The 19,665-nt window shown below is 43.1% G+C and overlaps 11 pseudogenes; all 11 read right to left on the bottom strand.

The window, feature by feature from the left end:
- Nucleotides 1–351: 351 nt before the first annotated feature.
- Nucleotides 352–615, bottom strand: LOC130312213 (U2 spliceosomal RNA; annotated as a pseudogene).
- Nucleotides 616–2,089: 1,474 nt separating this feature from the next.
- Nucleotides 2,090–2,353, bottom strand: LOC130312212 (U2 spliceosomal RNA; annotated as a pseudogene).
- Nucleotides 2,354–3,833: 1,480 nt separating this feature from the next.
- Nucleotides 3,834–4,097, bottom strand: LOC130312211 (U2 spliceosomal RNA; annotated as a pseudogene).
- A 1,919-nt stretch (nt 4,098–6,016) lies between these two features.
- On the bottom strand, nt 6,017–6,280 carry LOC130312210 (U2 spliceosomal RNA; annotated as a pseudogene).
- Nucleotides 6,281–8,210: 1,930 nt separating this feature from the next.
- Nucleotides 8,211–8,474, bottom strand: LOC130312209 (U2 spliceosomal RNA; annotated as a pseudogene).
- Nucleotides 8,475–9,950: 1,476 nt separating this feature from the next.
- On the bottom strand, nt 9,951–10,214 carry LOC130312250 (U2 spliceosomal RNA; annotated as a pseudogene).
- A 1,471-nt stretch (nt 10,215–11,685) lies between these two features.
- On the bottom strand, nt 11,686–11,949 carry LOC130312243 (U2 spliceosomal RNA; annotated as a pseudogene).
- A 1,480-nt stretch (nt 11,950–13,429) lies between these two features.
- LOC130312231 (U2 spliceosomal RNA) lies at nt 13,430–13,693 on the bottom strand (annotated as a pseudogene).
- Nucleotides 13,694–15,173: 1,480 nt separating this feature from the next.
- Nucleotides 15,174–15,437, bottom strand: LOC130312220 (U2 spliceosomal RNA; annotated as a pseudogene).
- A 1,474-nt stretch (nt 15,438–16,911) lies between these two features.
- LOC130312247 (U2 spliceosomal RNA) lies at nt 16,912–17,177 on the bottom strand (annotated as a pseudogene).
- A 1,481-nt stretch (nt 17,178–18,658) lies between these two features.
- On the bottom strand, nt 18,659–18,923 carry LOC130312245 (U2 spliceosomal RNA; annotated as a pseudogene).
- Between the last annotated feature and the right edge of the window lie 742 nt (nt 18,924–19,665).

The raw sequence follows: 19,665 nt of genomic DNA, 5'->3' as shown, positions 1-19,665 counted from the left end.
TTTTTATCATTCACTGACCACAGAAACCAATGCATGGTCAAGCAACAGCAATGACACACCCTTGTGTATAGGCATGAGACCCTCATGTCATTTAACAGGATTCAGCACCACCCACAAGACAGCTACCTGTCATGTCATGTCAAACCTGCACAGGTGTGCTAGATTATTATTATTTAGTTTTATTTTATTTTTTTACACCAATCAGTGTGCAAACATGGTCATTAAAACGCTAAATGAATAGACGTTCATAAACCAGTCAGTGCAACTCATCATTTTGGTCTCCAATTCTCAAACTCAAATTCTCACCCACGGAGGATTAAATGAGAATCTTTCTTGTTTAACACTGGAATGGGGTGGTGCACTGTTCACTACCCGAAGATACTGCCACATCGGGTCAATGCATAGGGCGACAGAAGCAAGCTTCCAAATCAGCTCCCTTTCTCAAAAATCCATTTAATTTATGGTCCCCAGATAGGGAACGTATGTATCAGTATGTGCTCACAAGTCACCCAAGTGCAAGTATTCACACAAAAAAAAACGTGCCTCAGGATGCGATCTGTCGCAAGATCCTTTCTTTTTTTACACTTGATCTAAGCCAAAAGGCCTAGAGGGGATAACCGGGAAAGGGGTGGACCCAACCATGTCCCCTTCATGAGCACTCACATTACTCATAGGAATGGAAGGAAGGCTGGCAGCCAACCAGCCTCCCATACACTTTCTGGGTGGGTGGCAGTCAGCCACCCATACATACATACAGCACAGGCTAAACCCACATCATCACTTAAAAAAAGGACAGGCGACCATTGCACTCTGATGGAGCATTTAGCAATGCAATCCATAGCCTGGCTTTTGCCTGAACCCCCATCACTCCTCCTCTTGCATATAAGACAATATTTCAGATCTGCATATGAAAACAACACGCCTACCTTTGTTGCACATAGCTGCCTGCCTGTCTCTAGTTACCCCACTGGCTGTAGCTGCGTCCCTTCCGACATGGAATAACACCAACTGTAACGATAAACTGAAAATTAACAGTATAAACCTGCATCATTTTGGACTCTGGTATTTGCTGAATCCGGGTGACCTGACAATCGATGGTGGTGCCGCTGGTGATTCTGGCCTTCTTGGAATCTGTTGGGCCTATGTGTTAGCTCACACATCACTTGGGTATCCATGGTAACTACCACAACATGGTCATCTGCAGTTTACATCTAGCCCGTGGCATTGAATGGCATTTTAAAAGTGCTAAGGGTCCTGGTGCAATAATCCTCCCATGAGGATCAGCCTCAACGGCTTTGTAGATTGCACTCATGTCAGCAACTCCATATACATTTTTTTTTCTTCATGCTTCTTTCTTCATCCTTTTTTCTTTCTGTCATTCAGACTTTCATTCATTCGATCTCTCTCACTCACTTGCTTTAACTCATTTGTTCTCACTCACTCACTCAATCACTCACTCACTCATTCACTCTCACTCACTCTCACTCTCTCACTCACTCGCTCACTAAGTCAGTCTCTCTCTCTCTCTCTCTTTTTCTTTTTATATATATTTTTTTCCGTCTTCTTCTTCTTCTTCTTCTTCTTCTTCTTCTTCTTCAGACCCTGTCATAGCACTAATGCCTTTCCAATACCACCAGCAGATGGAGACACTCCATTGCAACATTGGTTGTGAGCAGCAGTTTCTAAAAACAAATGCCTCATGGCGGATTTCCCATCCATCAATGGATGGTAAATTTTGTTTTTATCATTCACTGACCACAGAAACCAATGCATGGTCAAGCAACAGCAATGACACACCCTTGTGTATAGGCATGAGACCCTCATGTCATTTAACAGGATTCAGCACCACCCACAAGACAGCTACCTGTCATGTCATGTCAAACCTGCACAGGTGTGCTAGATTATTATTATTTAGTTTTATTTTATTTTTTTACACCAATCAGTGTGCAAACATGGTCATTAAAACGCTAAATGAATAGACGTTCATAAACCAGTCAGTGCAACTCATCATTTTGGTCTCCAATTCTCAAACTCAAATTCTCACCCACGGAGGATTAAATGAGAATCTTTCTTGTTTAACACTGGAATGGGGTGGTGCACTGTTCACTACCCGAAGATACTGCCACATCGGGTCAATGCATAGGGCGACAGAAGCAAGCTTCCAAATCAGCTCCCTTTCTCAAAAATCCATTTAATTTATGGTCCCCAGATAGGGAACGTATGTATCAGTATGTGCTCACAAGTCACCCAAGTGCAAGTATTCACACAAAAAAAAACGTGCCTCAGGATGCGATCTGTCGCAAGATCCTTTCTTTTTTTACACTTGATCTAAGCCAAAAGGCCTAGAGGGGATAACCGGGAAAGGGGTGGACCCAACCATGTCCCCTTCATGAGCACTCACATTACTCATAGGAATGGAAGGAAGGCTGGCAGCCAACCAGCCTCCCATACACTTTCTGGGTGGGTGGCAGTCAGCCACCCATACATACATACAGCACAGGCTAAACCCACATCATCACTTAAAAAAAGGACAGGCGACCATTGCACTCTGATGGAGCATTTAGCAATGCAATCCATAGCCTGGCTTTTGCCTGAACCCCCATCACTCCTCCTCTTGCATATAAGACAATATTTCAGATCTGCATATGAAAACAACACGCCTACCTTTGTTGCACATAGCTGCCTGCCTGTCTCTAGTTACCCCACTGGCTGTAGCTGCGTCCCTTCCGACATGGAATAACACCAACTGTAACGATAAACTGAAAATTAACAGTATAAACCTGCATCATTTTGGACTCTGGTATTTGCTGAATCCGGGTGACCTGACAATCGATGGTGGTGCCGCTGGTGATTCTGGCCTTCTTGGAATCTGTTGGGCCTATGTGTTAGCTCACACATCACTTGGGTATCCATGGTAACTACCACAACATGGTCATCTGCAGTTTACATCTAGCCCGTGGCATTGAATGGCATTTTAAAAGTGCTAAGGGTCCTGGTGCAATAATCCTCCCATGAGGATCAGCCTCAACGGCTTTGTAGATTGCACTCATGTCAGCAACTCCATATACATTTTTTTTTCTTCATGCTTCTTTCTTCATCCTTTTTTCTTTCTGTCATTCAGACTTTCATTCATTCGATCTCTCTCACTCACTTGCTTTAACTCATTTGTTCTCACTCACTCACTCACTCAATCACTCACTCACTCATTCACTCTCACTCACTCTCACTCTCTCACTCACTCGCTCACTAAGTCAGTCTCTCTCTCTCTCTCTCTCTTTTTCTTTTTATATATATTTTTTTCCGTCTTCTTCTTCTTCTTCTTCTTCTTCTTCTTCTTCTTCAGACCCTGTCATAGCACTAATGCCTTTCCAATACCACCAGCAGATGGAGACACTCCATTGCAACATTGGTTGTGAGCAGCAGTTTCTAAAAACAAATGCCTCATGGCGGATTTCCCATCCATCAATGGATGGTAAATTTTGTTTTTATCATTCACTGACCACAGAAACCAATGCATGGTCAAGCAACAGCAATGACACACCCTTGTGTATAGGCATGAGACCCTCATGTCATTTAACAGGATTCAGCACCACCCACAAGACAGCTACCTGTCATGTCATGTCAAACCTGCACAGGTGTGCTAGATTATTATTATTTAGTTTTATTTTATTTTTTTACACCAATCAGTGTGCAAACATGGTCATTAAAACGCTAAATGAATAGACGTTCATAAACCAGTCAGTGCAACTCATCATTTTGGTCTCCAATTCTCAAACTCAAATTCTCACCCACGGAGGATTAAATGAGAATCTTTCTTGTTTAACACTGGAATGGGGTGGTGCACTGTTCACTACCCGAAGATACTGCCACATCGGGTCAATGCATAGGGCGACAGAAGCAAGCTTCCAAATCAGCTCCCTTTCTCAAAAATCCATTTAATTTATGGTCCCCAGATAGGGAACGTATGTATCAGTATGTGCTCACAAGTCACCCAAGTGCAAGTATTCACACAAAAAAAAACGTGCCTCAGGATGCGATCTGTCGCAAGATCCTTTCTTTTTTTACACTTGATCTAAGCCAAAAGGCCTAGAGGGGATAACCGGGAAAGGGGTGGACCCAACCATGTCCCCTTCATGAGCACTAGTGTTGCTCGCGAATATTCGCAATTCGAATATTATTCGCGAATATCGCATATTCGCGAATTCGCGAATTTCGCGAATATAGCGCTATATATTCGTAATTACGAATATTCGGTTATTTTTATTTATTTTTTCTTCACAGTACACATCACAGTGATCCTCCCTCTCTGCTTCCAGCTTGTGTGGTGTAAAGAAGGTTCTAATACTACTGTGTGAGACTGGCGTGCGAAAATTCGCATATGCGAAAATTAGCATATGCTAATTTTCGCATATGCGAATTTTCGCATATGCAAATTTTTGCATGCTAATATTCACATATGTTCATTTTCGCATACGCGAAAATAAAGCGAGAATATAACGAATGTGCGAATATTGGCGAATATATGACGAATATTCGTCCATATATTCGCGAATATTCGCGAATTCGAATATGGCCTATGCCGCTCAACACTAATGAGCACTCACATTACTCATAGGAATGGAAGGAAGGCTGGCAGCCAACCAGCCTCCCATACACTTTCTGGGTGGGTGGCAGTCAGCCACCCATACATACATACAGCACAGGCTAAACCCACATCATCACTTAAAAAAAGGACAGGCGACCATTGCACTCTGATGGAGCATTTAGCAATGCAATCCATAGCCTGGCTTTTGCCTGAACCCCCATCACTCCTCCTCTTGCATATAAGACAATATTTCAGATCTGCATTAAAACAACACGCCTACCTTTGTTGCACATAGCTGCCTGCCTGTCTCTAGTTACCCCACTGGCTGTAGCTGCGTCCCTTCCGACATGGAATAACACCAACTGTAACGATAAACTGAAAATTAACAGTATAAACCTGCATCATTTTGGACTCTGGTATTTGCTGAATCCGGGTGACCTGACAATCGATGGTGGTGCCGCTGGTGATTCTGGCCTTCTTGGAATCTGTTGGGCCTATGTGTTAGCTCACACATCACTTGGGTATCCATGGTAACTACCACAACATGGTCATCTGCAGTTTACATCTAGCCCGTGGCATTGAATGGCATTTTAAAAGTGCTAAGGGTCCTGGTGCAATAATCCTCCCATGAGGATCAGCCTCAACGGCTTTGTAGATTGCACTCATGTCAGCAACTCCATATACATTTTTTTTTCTTCATGCTTCTTTCTTCATCCTTTTTTCTTTCTGTCATTCAGACTTTCATTCATTCGATCTCTCTCACTCACTTGCTTTAACTCATTTGTTCTCACTCACTCACTCAATCACTCACTCACTCATTCACTCTCACTCACTCTCACTCTCTCACTCACTCGCTCACTAAGTCAGTCTCTCTCTCTCTTTTTCTTTTTATATATATTTTTTTCCGTCTTCTTTTTCTTCTTCTTCTTCTTCTTCTTCAGACCCTGTCATAGCACTAATGCCTTTCCAATACCACCAGCAGATGGAGACACTCCATTGCAACATTGGTTGTGAGCAGCAGTTTCTAAAAACAAATGCCTCATGGCGGATTTCCCATCCATCAATGGATGGTAAATTTTGTTTTTATCATTCACTGACCACAGAAACCAATGCATGGTCAAGCAACAGCAATGACACACCCTTGTGTATAGGCATGAGACCCTCATGTCATTTAACAGGATTCAGCACCACCCACAAGACAGCTACCTGTCATGTCACGTCAAACCTGCACAGGTGTGCTAGATTATTATTATTTAGTTTTATTTTATTTTTTTACACCAATCAGTGTGCAAACATGGTCATTAAAACGCTAAATGAATAGACGTTCATAAACCAGTCAGTGCAACTCATCATTTTGGTCTCCAATTCTCAAACTCAAATTCTCACCCACGGAGGATTAAATGAGAATCTTTCTTGTTTAACACTGGAATGGGGTGGTGCACTGTTCACTACCCGAAGATACTGCCACATCGGGTCAATGCATAGGGCGACAGAAGCAAGCTTCCAAATCAGCTCCCTTTCTCAAAAATCCATTTAATTTATGGTCCCCAGATAGGGAACGTATGTATCAGTATGTGCTCACAAGTCACCCAAGTGCAAGTATTCACACAAAAAAAAACGTGCCTCAGGATGCGATCTGTCGCAAGATCCTTTCTTTTTTTACACTTGATCTAAGCCAAAAGGCCTAGAGGGGATAACCGGGAAAGGGGTGGACCCAACCATGTCCCCTTCAAGAGCACTAGTGTTGCTCGCGAATATTCGCAATTCGAATATTATTCGCGAATATCGCATATTCGCGAATTCGCGAATTTCGCGATTATAGCGCTATATATTCGTAATTACGAATATTCGGTTTTTTTTATTTATTTTTTCTTCACAGTACACATCACAGTGATCCTCCCTCTCTGCTTCCAGCTTGTGTGGTGTAAAGAAGGTTCTAATACTACTGTGTGAGACTGGCGTGCGAAAATTCGCATATGCGAAAATTAGCATATGCTAACTTTCGCATATGCGAATTTTCGCATATGCAAATTTTTGCATGCTAATATTCACATATGTTCATTTTCGCATACGCGAAAATAAAGCGAGAATATAACGAATGTGCGAATATTGGCGAATATATGACGAATATTCGTCCATATATTCGCGAATATTCGCGAATTCGAATATGGCCTATGCCGCTCAACACTAATGAGCACTCACATTACTCATAGGAATGGAAGGAAGGCTGGCAGCCAACCAGCCTCCCATACACTTTCTGGGTGGGTGGCAGTCAGCCACCCATACATACATACAGCACAGGCTAAACCCACATCATCACTTAAAAAAAGGACAGGCGACCATTGCACTCTGATGGAGCATTTAGCAATGCAATCCATAGCCTGGCTTTTGCCTGAACCCCCATCACTCCTCCTCTTGCATATAAGACAATATTTCAGATCTGCATATGAAAACAACACGCCTACCTTTGTTGCACATAGCTGCCTGCCTGTCTCTAGTTACCCCACTGGCTGTAGCTGCGTCCCTTCCGACATGGAATAACACCAACTGTAACGATAAACTGAAAATTAACAGTATAAACCTGCATCATTTTGGACTCTGGTATTTGCTGAATCCGGGTGACCTGACAATCGATGGTGGTGCCGCTGGTGATTCTGGCCTTCTTGGAATCTGTTGGGCCTATGTGTTAGCTCACACATCACTTGGGTATCCATGGTAACTACCACAACATGGTCATCTGCAGTTTACATCTAGCCCGTGGCATTGAATGGCATTTTAAAAGTGCTAAGGGTCCTGGTGCAATAATCCTCCCATGAGGATCAGCCTCAACGGCTTTGTAGATTGCACTCATGTCAGCAACTCCATATACATTTTTTTTTCTTCATGCTTCTTTCTTCATCCTTTTTTCTTTCTGTCATTCAGACTTTCATTCATTCGATCTCTCTCACTCACTTGCTTTAACTCATTTGTTCTCACTCACTCACTCACTCACTCACTCAATCACTCACTCACTCATTCACTCTCACTCACTCTCACTCTCTCACTCACTCGCTCACTAAGTCAGTCTCTCTCTCTCTCTCTCTTTTTCTTTTTATATATATTTTTTTCCGTCTTCTTCTTCTTCTTCTTCTTCAGACCCTGTCATAGCACTAATGCCTTTCCAATACCACCAGCAGATGGAGACACTCCATTGCAACATTGGTTGTGAGCAGCAGTTTCTAAAAACAAATGCCTCATGGCGGATTTCCCATCCATCAATGGATGGTAAATTTTGTTTTTATCATTCACTGACCACAGAAACCAATGCATGGTCAAGCAACAGCAATGACACACCCTTGTGTATAGGCATGAGACCCTCATGTCATTTAACAGGATTCAGCACCACCCACAAGACAGCTACCTGTCATGTCATGTCAAACCTGCACAGGTGTGCTAGATTATTATTATTTAGTTTTATTTTATTTTTTTACACCAATCAGTGTGCAAACATGGTCATTAAAACGCTAAATGAATAGACGTTCATAAACCAGTCAGTGCAACTCATCATTTTGGTCTCCAATTCTCAAACTCAAATTCTCACCCACGGAGGATTAAATGAGAATCTTTCTTGTTTAACACTGGAATGGGGTGGTGCACTGTTCACTACCCGAAGATACTGCCACATCGGGTCAATGCATAGGGCGACAGAAGCAAGCTTCCAAATCAGCTCCCTTTCTCAAAAATCCATTTAATTTATGGTCCCCAGATAGGGAACGTATGTATCAGTATGTGCTCACAAGTCACCCAAGTGCAAGTATTCACACAAAAAAAAACGTGCCTCAGGATGCGATCTGTCGCAAGATCCTTTCTTTTTTTACACTTGATCTAAGCCAAAAGGCCTAGAGGGGATAACCAGGAAAGGGGTGGACCCAACCATGTCCCCTTCATGAGCACTCACATTACTCATAGGAATGGAAGGAAGGCTGGCAGCCAACCAGCCTCCCATACACTTTCTGGGTGGGTGGCAGTCAGCCACCCATACATACATACAGCACAGGCTAAACCCACATCATCACTTAAAAAAAGGACAGGCGACCATTGCACTCTGATGGAGCATTTAGCAATGCAATCCATAGCCTGGCTTTTGCCTGAACCCCCATCACTCCTCCTCTTGCATATAAGACAATATTTCAGATCTGCATATGAAAACAACACGCCTACCTTTGTTGCACATAGCTGCCTGCCTGTCTCTAGTTACCCCACTGGCTGTAGCTGCGTCCCTTCCGACATGGAATAACACCAACTGTAACGATAAACTGAAAATTAACAGTATAAACCTGCATCATTTTGGACTCTGGTATTTGCTGAATCCGGGTGACCTGACAATCGATGGTGGTGCCGCTGGTGATTCTGGCCTTCTTGGAATCTGTTGGGCCTATGTGTTAGCTCACACATCACTTGGGTATCCATGGTAACTACCACAACATGGTCATCTGCAGTTTACATCTAGCCCGTGGCATTGAATGGCATTTTAAAAGTGCTAAGGGTCCTGGTGCAATAATCCTCCCATGAGGATCAGCCTCAACGGCTTTGTAGATTGCACTCATGTCAGCAACTCCATATACATTTTTTTTTCTTCATGCTTCTTTCTTCATCCTTTTTTCTTTCTGTCATTCAGACTTTCATTCATTCGATCTCTCTCACTCACTTGCTTTAACTCATTTGTTCTCACTCACTCACTCACTCACTCAATCACTCACTCACTCATTCACTCTCACTCACTCTCACTCTCTCACTCACTCGCTCACTAAGTCAGTCTCTCTCTCTCTCTCTCTTTTTCTTTTTATATATATTTTTTTCCGTCTTCTTCTTCTTCTTCTTCTTCTTCTTCTTCAGACCCTGTCATAGCACTAATGCCTTTCCAATACCACCAGCAGATGGAGACACTCCATTGCAACATTGGTTGTGAGCAGCAGTTTCTAAAAACAAATGCCTCATGGCGGATTTCCCATCCATCAATGGATGGTAAATTTTGTTTTTATCATTCACTGACCACAGAAACCAATGCATGGTCAAGCAACAGCAATGACACACCCTTGTGTATAGGCATGAGACCCTCATGTCATTTAACAGGATTCAGCACCACCCACAAGACAGCTACCTGTCATGTCATGTCAAACCTGCACAGGTGTGCTAGATTATTATTATTTAGTTTTATTTTATTTTTTTACACCAATCAGTGTGCAAACATGGTCATTAAAACGCTAAATGAATAGACGTTCATAAACCAGTCAGTGCAACTCATCATTTTGGTCTCCAATTCTCAAACTCAAATTCTCACCCACGGAGGATTAAATGAGAATCTTTCTTGTTTAACACTGGAATGGGGTGGTGCACTGTTCACTACCCGAAGATACTGCCACATCGGGTCAATGCATAGGGCGACAGAAGCAAGCTTCCAAATCAGCTCCCTTTCTCAAAAATCCATTTAATTTATGGTCCCCAGATAGGGAACGTATGTATCAGTATGTGCTCACAAGTCACCCAAGTGCAAGTATTCACACAAAAAAAAACGTGCCTCAGGATGCGATCTGTCGCAAGATCCTTTCTTTTTTTACACTTGATCTAAGCCAAAAGGCCTAGAGGGGATAACCGGGAAAGGGGTGGACCCAACCATGTCCCCTTCATGAGCACTCACATTACTCATAGGAATGGAAGGAAGGCTGGCAGCCAACCAGCCTCCCATACACTTTCTGGGTGGGTGGCAGTCAGCCACCCATACATACATACAGCACAGGCTAAACCCACATCATCACTTAAAAAAAGGACAGGCGACCATTGCACTCTGATGGAGCATTTAGCAATGCAATCCATAGCCTGGCTTTTGCCTGAACCCCCATCACTCCTCCTCTTGCATATAAGACAATATTTCAGATCTGCATATGAAAACAACACGCCTACCTTTGTTGCACATAGCTGCCTGCCTGTCTCTAGTTACCCCACTGGCTGTAGCTGCGTCCCTTCCGACATGGAATAACACCAACTGTAACGATAAACTGAAAATTAACAGTATAAACCTGCATCATTTTGGACTCTGGTATTTGCTGAATCCGGGTGACCTGACAATCGATGGTGGTGCCGCTGGTGATTCTGGCCTTCTTGGAATCTGTTGGGCCTATGTGTTAGCTCACACATCACTTGGGTATCCATGGTAACTACCACAACATGGTCATCTGCAGTTTACATCTAGCCCGTGGCATTGAATGGCATTTTAAAAGTGCTAAGGGTCCTGGTGCAATAATCCTCCCATGAGGATCAGCCTCAACGGCTTTGTAGATTGCACTCATGTCAGCAACTCCATATACATTTTTTTTTCTTCATGCTTCTTTCTTCATCCTTTTTTCTTTCTGTCATTCAGACTTTCATTCATTCGATCTCTCTCACTCACTTGCTTTAACTCATTTGTTCTTCTCACTCACTCACTCAATCACTCACTCACTCATTCACTCTCACTCACTCTCACTCTCTCACTCACTCGCTCACTAAGTCAGTCTCTCTCTCTCTCTCTCTTTTTCTTTTTATATATATTTTTTTCCGTCTTCTTCTTCTTCTTCTTCTTCTTCTTCTTCAGACCCTGTCATAGCACTAATGCCTTTCCAATACCACCAGCAGATGGAGACACTCCATTGCAACATTGGTTGTGAGCAGCAGTTTCTAAAAACAAATGCCTCATGGCGGATTTCCCATCCATCAATGGATGGTAAATTTTGTTTTTATCATTCACTGACCACAGAAACCAATGCATGGTCAAGCAACAGCAATGACACACCCTTGTGTATAGGCATGAGACCCTCATGTCATTTAACAGGATTCAGCACCACCCACAAGACAGCTACCTGTCATGTCATGTCAAACCTGCACAGGTGTGCTAGATTATTATTATTTAGTTTTATTTTATTTTTTTACACCAATCAGTGTGCAAACATGGTCATTAAAACGCTAAATGAATAGACGTTCATAAACCAGTCAGTGCAACTCATCATTTTGGTCTCCAATTCTCAAACTCAAATTCTCACCCACGGAGGATTAAATGAGAATCTTTCTTGTTTAACACTGGAATGGGGTGGTGCACTGTTCACTACCCGAAGATACTGCCACATCGGGTCAATGCATAGGGCGACAGAAGCAAGCTTCCAAATCAGCTCCCTTTCTCAAAAATCCATTTAATTTATGGTCCCCAGATAGGGAACGTATGTATCAGTATGTGCTCACAAGTCACCCAAGTGCAAGTATTCACACAAAAAAAAACGTGCCTCAGGATGCGATCTGTCGCAAGATCCTTTCTTTTTTTACACTTGATCTAAGCCAAAAGGCCTAGAGGGGATAACCGGGAAAGGGGTGGACCCAACCATGTCCCCTTCATGAGCACTCACATTACTCATAGGAATGGAAGGAAGGCTGGCAGCCAACCAGCCTCCCATACACTTTCTGGGTGGGTGGCAGTCAGCCACCCATACATACATACAGCACAGGCTAAACCCACATCATCACTTAAAAAAAGGACAGGCGACCATTGCACTCTGATGGAGCATTTAGCAATGCAATCCATAGCCTGGCTTTTGCCTGAACCCCCATCACTCCTCCTCTTGCATATAAGACAATATTTCAGATCTGCATATGAAAACAACACGCCTACCTTTGTTGCACATAGCTGCCTGCCTGTCTCTAGTTACCCCACTGGCTGTAGCTGCGTCCCTTCCGACATGGAATAACACCAACTGTAACGATAAACTGAAAATTAACAGTATAAACCTGCATCATTTTGGACTCTGGTATTTGCTGAATCCGGGTGACCTGACAATCGATGGTGGTGCCGCTGGTGATTCTGGCCTTCTTGGAATCTGTTGGGCCTATGTGTTAGCTCACACATCACTTGGGTATCCATGGTAACTACCACAACATGGTCATCTGCAGTTTACATCTAGCCCGTGGCATTGAATGGCATTTTAAAAGTGCTAAGGGTCCTGGTGCAATAATCCTCCCATGAGGATCAGCCTCAACGGCTTTGTAGATTGCACTCATGTCAGCAACTCCATATACATTTTTTTTTCTTCATGCTTCTTTCTTCATCCTTTTTTCTTTCTGTCATTCAGACTTTCATTCATTCGATCTCTCTCACTCACTTGCTTTAACTCATTTGTTCTCACTCACTCACTCACTCAATCACTCACTCACTCATTCACTCTCACTCACTCTCACTCTCTCACTCACTCGCTCACTAAGTCAGTCTCTCTCTCTCTCTCTCTCTTTTTCTTTTTATATATATTTTTTTCCGTCTTCTTCTTCTTCTTCTTCTTCTTCTTCTTCTTCTTCAGACCCTGTCATAGCACTAATGCCTTTCCAATACCACCAGCAGATGGAGACACTCCATTGCAACATTGGTTGTGAGCAGCAGTTTCTAAAAACAAATGCCTCATGGCGGATTTCCCATCCATCAATGGATGGTAAATTTTGTTTTTATCATTCACTGACCACAGAAACCAATGCATGGTCAAGCAACAGCAATGACACACCCTTGTGTATAGGCATGAGACCCTCATGTCATTTAACAGGATTCAGCACCACCCACAAGACAGCTACCTGTCATGTCATGTCAAACCTGCACAGGTGTGCTAGATTATTATTATTTAGTTTTATTTTATTTTTTTACACCAATCAGTGTGCAAACATGGTCATTAAAACGCTAAATGAATAGACGTTCATAAACCAGTCAGTGCAACTCATCATTTTGGTCTCCAATTCTCAAACTCAAATTCTCACCCACGGAGGATTAAATGAGAATCTTTCTTGTTTAACACTGGAATGGGGTGGTGCACTGTTCACTACCCGAAGATACTGCCACATCGGGTCAATGCATAGGGCGACAGAAGCAAGCTTCCAAATCAGCTCCCTTTCTCAAAAATCCATTTAATTTATGGTCCCCAGATAGGGAACGTATGTATCAGTATGTGCTCACAAGTCACCCAAGTGCAAGTATTCACACAAAAAAAAACGTGCCTCAGGATGCGATCTGTCGCAAGATCCTTTCTTTTTTTACACTTGATCTAAGCCAAAAGGCCTAGAGGGGATAACCGGGAAAGGGGTGGACCCAACCATGTCCCCTTCATGAGCACTCACATTACTCATAGGAATGGAAGGAAGGCTGGCAGCCAACCAGCCTCCCATACACTTTCTGGGTGGGTGGCAGTCAGCCACCCATACATACATACAGCACAGGCTAAACCCACATCATCACTTAAAAAAAGGACAGGCGACCATTGCACTCTGATGGAGCATTTAGCAATGCAATCCATAGCCTGGCTTTTGCCTGAACCCCCATCACTCCTCCTCTTGCATATAAGACAATATTTCAGATCTGCATATGAAAACAACACGCCTACCTTTGTTGCACATAGCTGCCTGCCTGTCTCTAGTTACCCCACTGGCTGTAGCTGCGTCCCTTCCGACATGGAATAACACCAACTGTAACGATAAACTGAAAATTAACAGTATAAACCTGCATCATTTTGGACTCTGGTATTTGCTGAATCCGGGTGACCTGACAATCGATGGTGGTGCCGCTGGTGATTCTGGCCTTCTTGGAATCTGTTGGGCCTATGTGTTAGCTCACACATCACTTGGGTATCCATGGTAACTACCACAACATGGTCATCTGCAGTTTACATCTAGCCCGTGGCATTGAATGGCATTTTAAAAGTGCTAAGGGTCCTGGTGCAATAATCCTCCCATGAGGATCAGCCTCAACGGCTTTGTAGATTGCACTCATGTCAGCAACTCCATATACATTTTTTTTTCTTCATGCTTCTTTCTTCATCCTTTTTTCTTTCTGTCATTCAGACTTTCATTCATTCGATCTCTCTCACTCACTTGCTTTAACTCATTTGTTCTCACTCACTCACTCAATCACTCACTCACTCATTCACTCTCACTCACTCTCACTCTCTCACTCACTCGCTCACTAAGTCAGTCTCTCTCTCTCTCTCTCTTTTTCTTTTTATATATATTTTTTTCCGTCTTCTTCTTCTTCTTCTTCTTCTTCTTCTTCTTCTTCTTCTTCAGACCCTGTCATAGCACTAATGCCTTTCCAATACCACCAGCAGATGGAGACACTCCATTGCAACATTGGTTGTGAGCAGCAGTTTCTAAAAACAAATGCCTCATGGCGGATTTCCCATCCATCAATGGATGGTAAATTTTGTTTTTATCATTCACTGACCACAGAAACCAATGCATGGTCAAGCAACAGCAATGACACACCCTTGTGTATAGGCATGAGACCCTCATGTCATTTAACAGGATTCAGCACCACCCACAAGACAGCTACCTGTCATGTCATGTCAAACCTGCACAGGTGTGCTAGATTATTATTATTTAGTTTTATTTTATTTTTTTACACCAATCAGTGTGCAAACATGGTCATTAAAACGCTAAATGAATAGACGTTCATAAACCAGTCAGTGCAACTCATCATTTTGGTCTCCAATTCTCAAACTCAAATTCTCACCCACGGAGGATTAAATGAGAATCTTTCTTGTTTAACACTGGAATGGGGTGGTGCACTGTTCACTACCCGAAGATACTGCCACATCGGGTCAATGCATAGGGCGACAGAAGCAAGCTTCCAAATCAGCTCCCTTTCTCAAAAATCCATTTAATTTATGGTCCCCAGATAGGGAACGTATGTATCAGTATGTGCTCACAAGTCACCCAAGTGCAAGTATTCACACAAAAAAAAACGTGCCTCAGGATGCGATCTGTCGCAAGATCCTTTCTTTTTTTACACTTGATCTAAGCCAAAAGGCCTAGAGGGGATAACCGGGAAAGGGGTGGACCCAACCATGTCCCCTTCATGAGCACTCACATTACTCATAGGAATGGAAGGAAGGCTGGCAGCCAACCAGCCTCCCATACACTTTCTGGGTGGGTGGCAGTCAGCCACCCATACATACATACAGCACAGGCTAAACCCACATCATCACTTAAAAAAAGGACAGGCGACCATTGCACTCTGATGGAGCATTTAGCAATGCAATCCATAGCCTGGCTTTTGCCTGAACCCCCATCACTCCTCCTCTTGCATATAAGACAATATTTCAGATCTGCATATGAAAACAACACGCCTACCTTTGTTGCACATAGCTGCCTGCCTGTCTCTAGTTACCCCACTGGCTGTAGCTGCGTCCCTTCCGACATGGAATAACACCAACTGTAACGATAAACTGAAAATTAACAGTATAAACCTGCATCATTTTGGACTCTGGTATTTGCTGAATCCGGGTGACCTGACAATCGATGGTGGTGCCGCTGGTGATTCTGGCCTTCTTGGAATCTGTTGGGCCTATGTGTTAGCTCACACATCACTTGGGTATCCATGGTAACTACCACAACATGGTCATCTGCAGTTTACATCTAGCCCGTGGCATTGAATGGCATTTTAAAAGTGCTAAGGGTCCTGGTGCAATAATCCTCCCATGAGGATCAGCCTCAACGGCTTTGTAGATTGCACTCATGTCAGCAACTCCATATACATTTTTTTTTCTTCATGCTTCTTTCTTCATCCTTTTTTCTTTCTGTCATTCAGACTTTCATTCATTCGATCTCTCTCACTCACTTGCTTTAACTCATTTGTTCTCACTCACTCACTCAATCACTCACTCACTCATTCACTCTCACTCACTCTCACTCTCTCACTCACTCGCTCACTAAGTCAGTCTCTCTCTCTCTCTCTCTTTTTCTTTTTATATATATTTTTTTCCGTCTTCTTCTTCTTCTTCTTCTTCTTCTTCTTCTTCTTCAGACCCTGTCATAGCACTAATGCCTTTCCAATACCACCAGCAGATGGAGACACTCCATTGCAACATTGGTTGTGAGCAGCAGTTTCTAAAAACAAATGCCTCATGGCGGATTTCCCATCCATCAATGGATGGTAAATTTTGTTTTTATCATTCACTGACCACAGAAACCAATGCATGGTCAAGCAACAGCAATGACACACCCTTGTGTATAGGCATGAGACCCTCATGTCATTTAACAGGATTCAGCACCACCCACAAGACAGCTACCTGTCATGTCATGTCAAACCTGCACAGGTGTGCTAGATTATTATTATTTAGTTTTATTTTATTTTTTTACACCAATCAGTGTGCAAACATGGTCATTAAAACGCTAAATGAATAGACGTTCATAAACCAGTCAGTGCAACTCATCATTTTGGTCTCCAATTCTCAAACTCAAATTCTCACCCACGGAGGATTAAATGAGAATCTTTCTTGTTTAACACTGGAATGGGGTGGTGCACTGTTCACTACCCGAAGATACTGCCACATCGGGTCAATGCATAGGGCGACAGAAGCAAGCTTCCAAATCAGCTCCCTTTCTCAAAAATCCATTTAATTTATGGTCCCCAGATAGGGAACGTATGTATCAGTATGTGCTCACAAGTCACCCAAGTGCAAGAATTCACACAAAAAAAAAAACGTGCCTCAGGATGCGATCTGTCGCAAGATCCTTTCTTTTTTTACACTTGATCTAAGCCAAAAGGCCTAGAGGGGATAACCGGGAAAGGGGTGGACCCAACCATGTCCCCTTCATGAGCACTCACATTACTCATAGGAATGGAAGGAAGGCTGGCAGCCAACCAGCCTCCCATACACTTTCTGGGTGGGTGGCAGTCAGCCACCCATACATACATACAGCACAGGCTAAACCCACATCATCACTTAAAAAAAGGACAGGCGACCATTGCACTCTGATGGAGCATTTAGCAATGCAATCCATAGCCTGGCTTTTGCCTGAACCCCCATCACTCCTCCTCTTGCATATAAGACAATATTTCAGATCTGCATATGAAAACAACACGCCTACCTTTGTTGCACATAGCTGCCTGCCTGTCTCTAGTTACCCCACTGGCTGTAGCTGCGTCCCTTCCGACATGGAATAACACCAACTGTAACGATAAACTGAAAATTAACAGTATAAACCTGCATCATTTTGGACTCTGGTATTTGCTGAATCCGGGTGACCTGACAATCGATGGTGGTGCCGCTGGTGATTCTGGCCTTCTTGGAATCTGTTGGGCCTATGTGTTAGCTCACACATCACTTGGGTATCCATGGTAACTACCACAACATGGTCATCTGCAGTTTACATCTAGCCCGTGGCATTGAATGGCATTTTAAAAGTGCTAAGGGTCCTGGTGCAATAATCCTCCCATGAGGATCAGCCTCAACGGCTTTGTAGATTGCACTCATGTCAGCAACTCCATATACATTTTTTTTTCTTCATGCTTCTTTCTTCATCCTTTTTTCTTTCTGTCATTCAGACTTTCATTCATTCGATCTCTCTCACTCACTTGCTTTAACTCATTTGTTCTCACTCACTCACTCACTCACTCAATCACTCACTCACTCATTCACTCTCACTCACTCTCACTCACTCACTCGCTCACTAAGTCAGTCTCTCTCTCTCTCTCTCTTTTTCTTTTTATATATATTTTTTTCCGTCTTCTTCTTCTTCTTCTTCTTCTTCTTCTTCTTCTTCTTCAGACCCTGTCATAGCACTAATGCCTTTCCAATACCACCAGCAGATGGAGACACTCCATTGCAACATTGGTTGTGAGCAGCAGTTTCTAAAAACAAATGCCTCATGGCGGATTTCCCATCCATCAATGGATGGTAAATTTTGTTTTTATCATTCACTGACCACAGAAACCAATGCATGGTCAAGCAACAGCAATGACACACCCTTGTGTATAGGCATGAGACCCTCATGTCATTTAACAGGATTCAGCACCACCCACAAGACAGCTACCTGTCATGTCATGTCAAACCTGCACAGGTGTGCTAGATTATTATTATTTAGTTTTATTTTATTTTTTTACACCAATCAGTGTGCAAACATGGTCATTAAAACGCTAAATGAACAGACGTTCATAAACCAGTCAGTGCAACTCATCATTTTGGTCTCCAATTCTCAAACTCAAATTCTCACCCACGGAGGATTAAATGAGAATCTTTCTTGTTTAACACTGGAATGGGGTGGTGCACTGTTCACTACCCGAAGATACTGCCACATCGGGTCAATGCATAGGGCGACAGAAGCAAGCTTCCAAATCAGCTCCCTTTCTCAAAAATCCATTTAATTTATGGTCCCCAGATAGGGAACGTATGTATCAGTATGTGCTCACAAGTCACCCAAGTGCAAGTATTCACACAAAAAAAAAACGTGCCTCAGGATGCGATCTGTCGCAAGATCCTTTCTTTTTTTACACTTGATCTAAGCCAAAAGGCCTAGAGGGGATAACCGGGAAAGGGGTGGACCCAACCATGTCCCCTTCATGAGCACTCACATTACTCATAGGAATGGAAGGAAGGCTGGCAGCCAACCAGCCTCCCATACACTTTCTGGGTGGGTGGCAGTCAGCCACCCATACATACATACAGCACAGGCTAAACCCACATCATCACTTAAAAAAAGGACAGGCGACCATTGCACTCTGATGGAGCATTTAGCAATGCAATCCATAGCCTGGCTTTTGCCTGAACCCCCATCACTCCTCCTCTTGCATATAAGACAATATTTCAGATCTGCATATGAAAACAACACGCCTACCTTTGTTGCACATAGCTGCCTGCCTGTCTCTAGTTACCCCACTGGCTGTAGCTGCGTCCCTTCCGACATGGAATAACACCAACTGTAACGATAAACTGAAAATTAACAGTATAAACCTGCATCATTTTGGACTCTGGTATTTGCTGAATCCGGGTGACCTGACAATCGATGGTGGTGCCGCTGGTGATTCTGGCCTTCTTGGAATCTGTTGGGCCTATGTGTTAGCTCACACATCACTTGGGTATCCATGGTAACTACCACAACATGGTCATCTGCAGTTTACATCTAGCCCGTGGCATTGAATGGCATTTTAAAAGTGCTAAGGGTCCTGGTGCAATAATCCTCCCATGAGGATCAGCCTCAACGGCTTTGTAGATTGCACTCATGTCAGCAACTCCATATACATTTTTTTTTCTTCATGCTTCTTTCTT

The sequence above is a fragment of the Hyla sarda genome, unplaced genomic scaffold (assembly GCF_029499605.1).
Source record: "Hyla sarda isolate aHylSar1 unplaced genomic scaffold, aHylSar1.hap1 scaffold_1709, whole genome shotgun sequence".
NCBI classification, from domain to species: domain Eukaryota; kingdom Metazoa; phylum Chordata; class Amphibia; order Anura; family Hylidae; genus Hyla; species Hyla sarda.
This window is presented reverse-complemented; position numbering and strand designations above follow the sequence as displayed.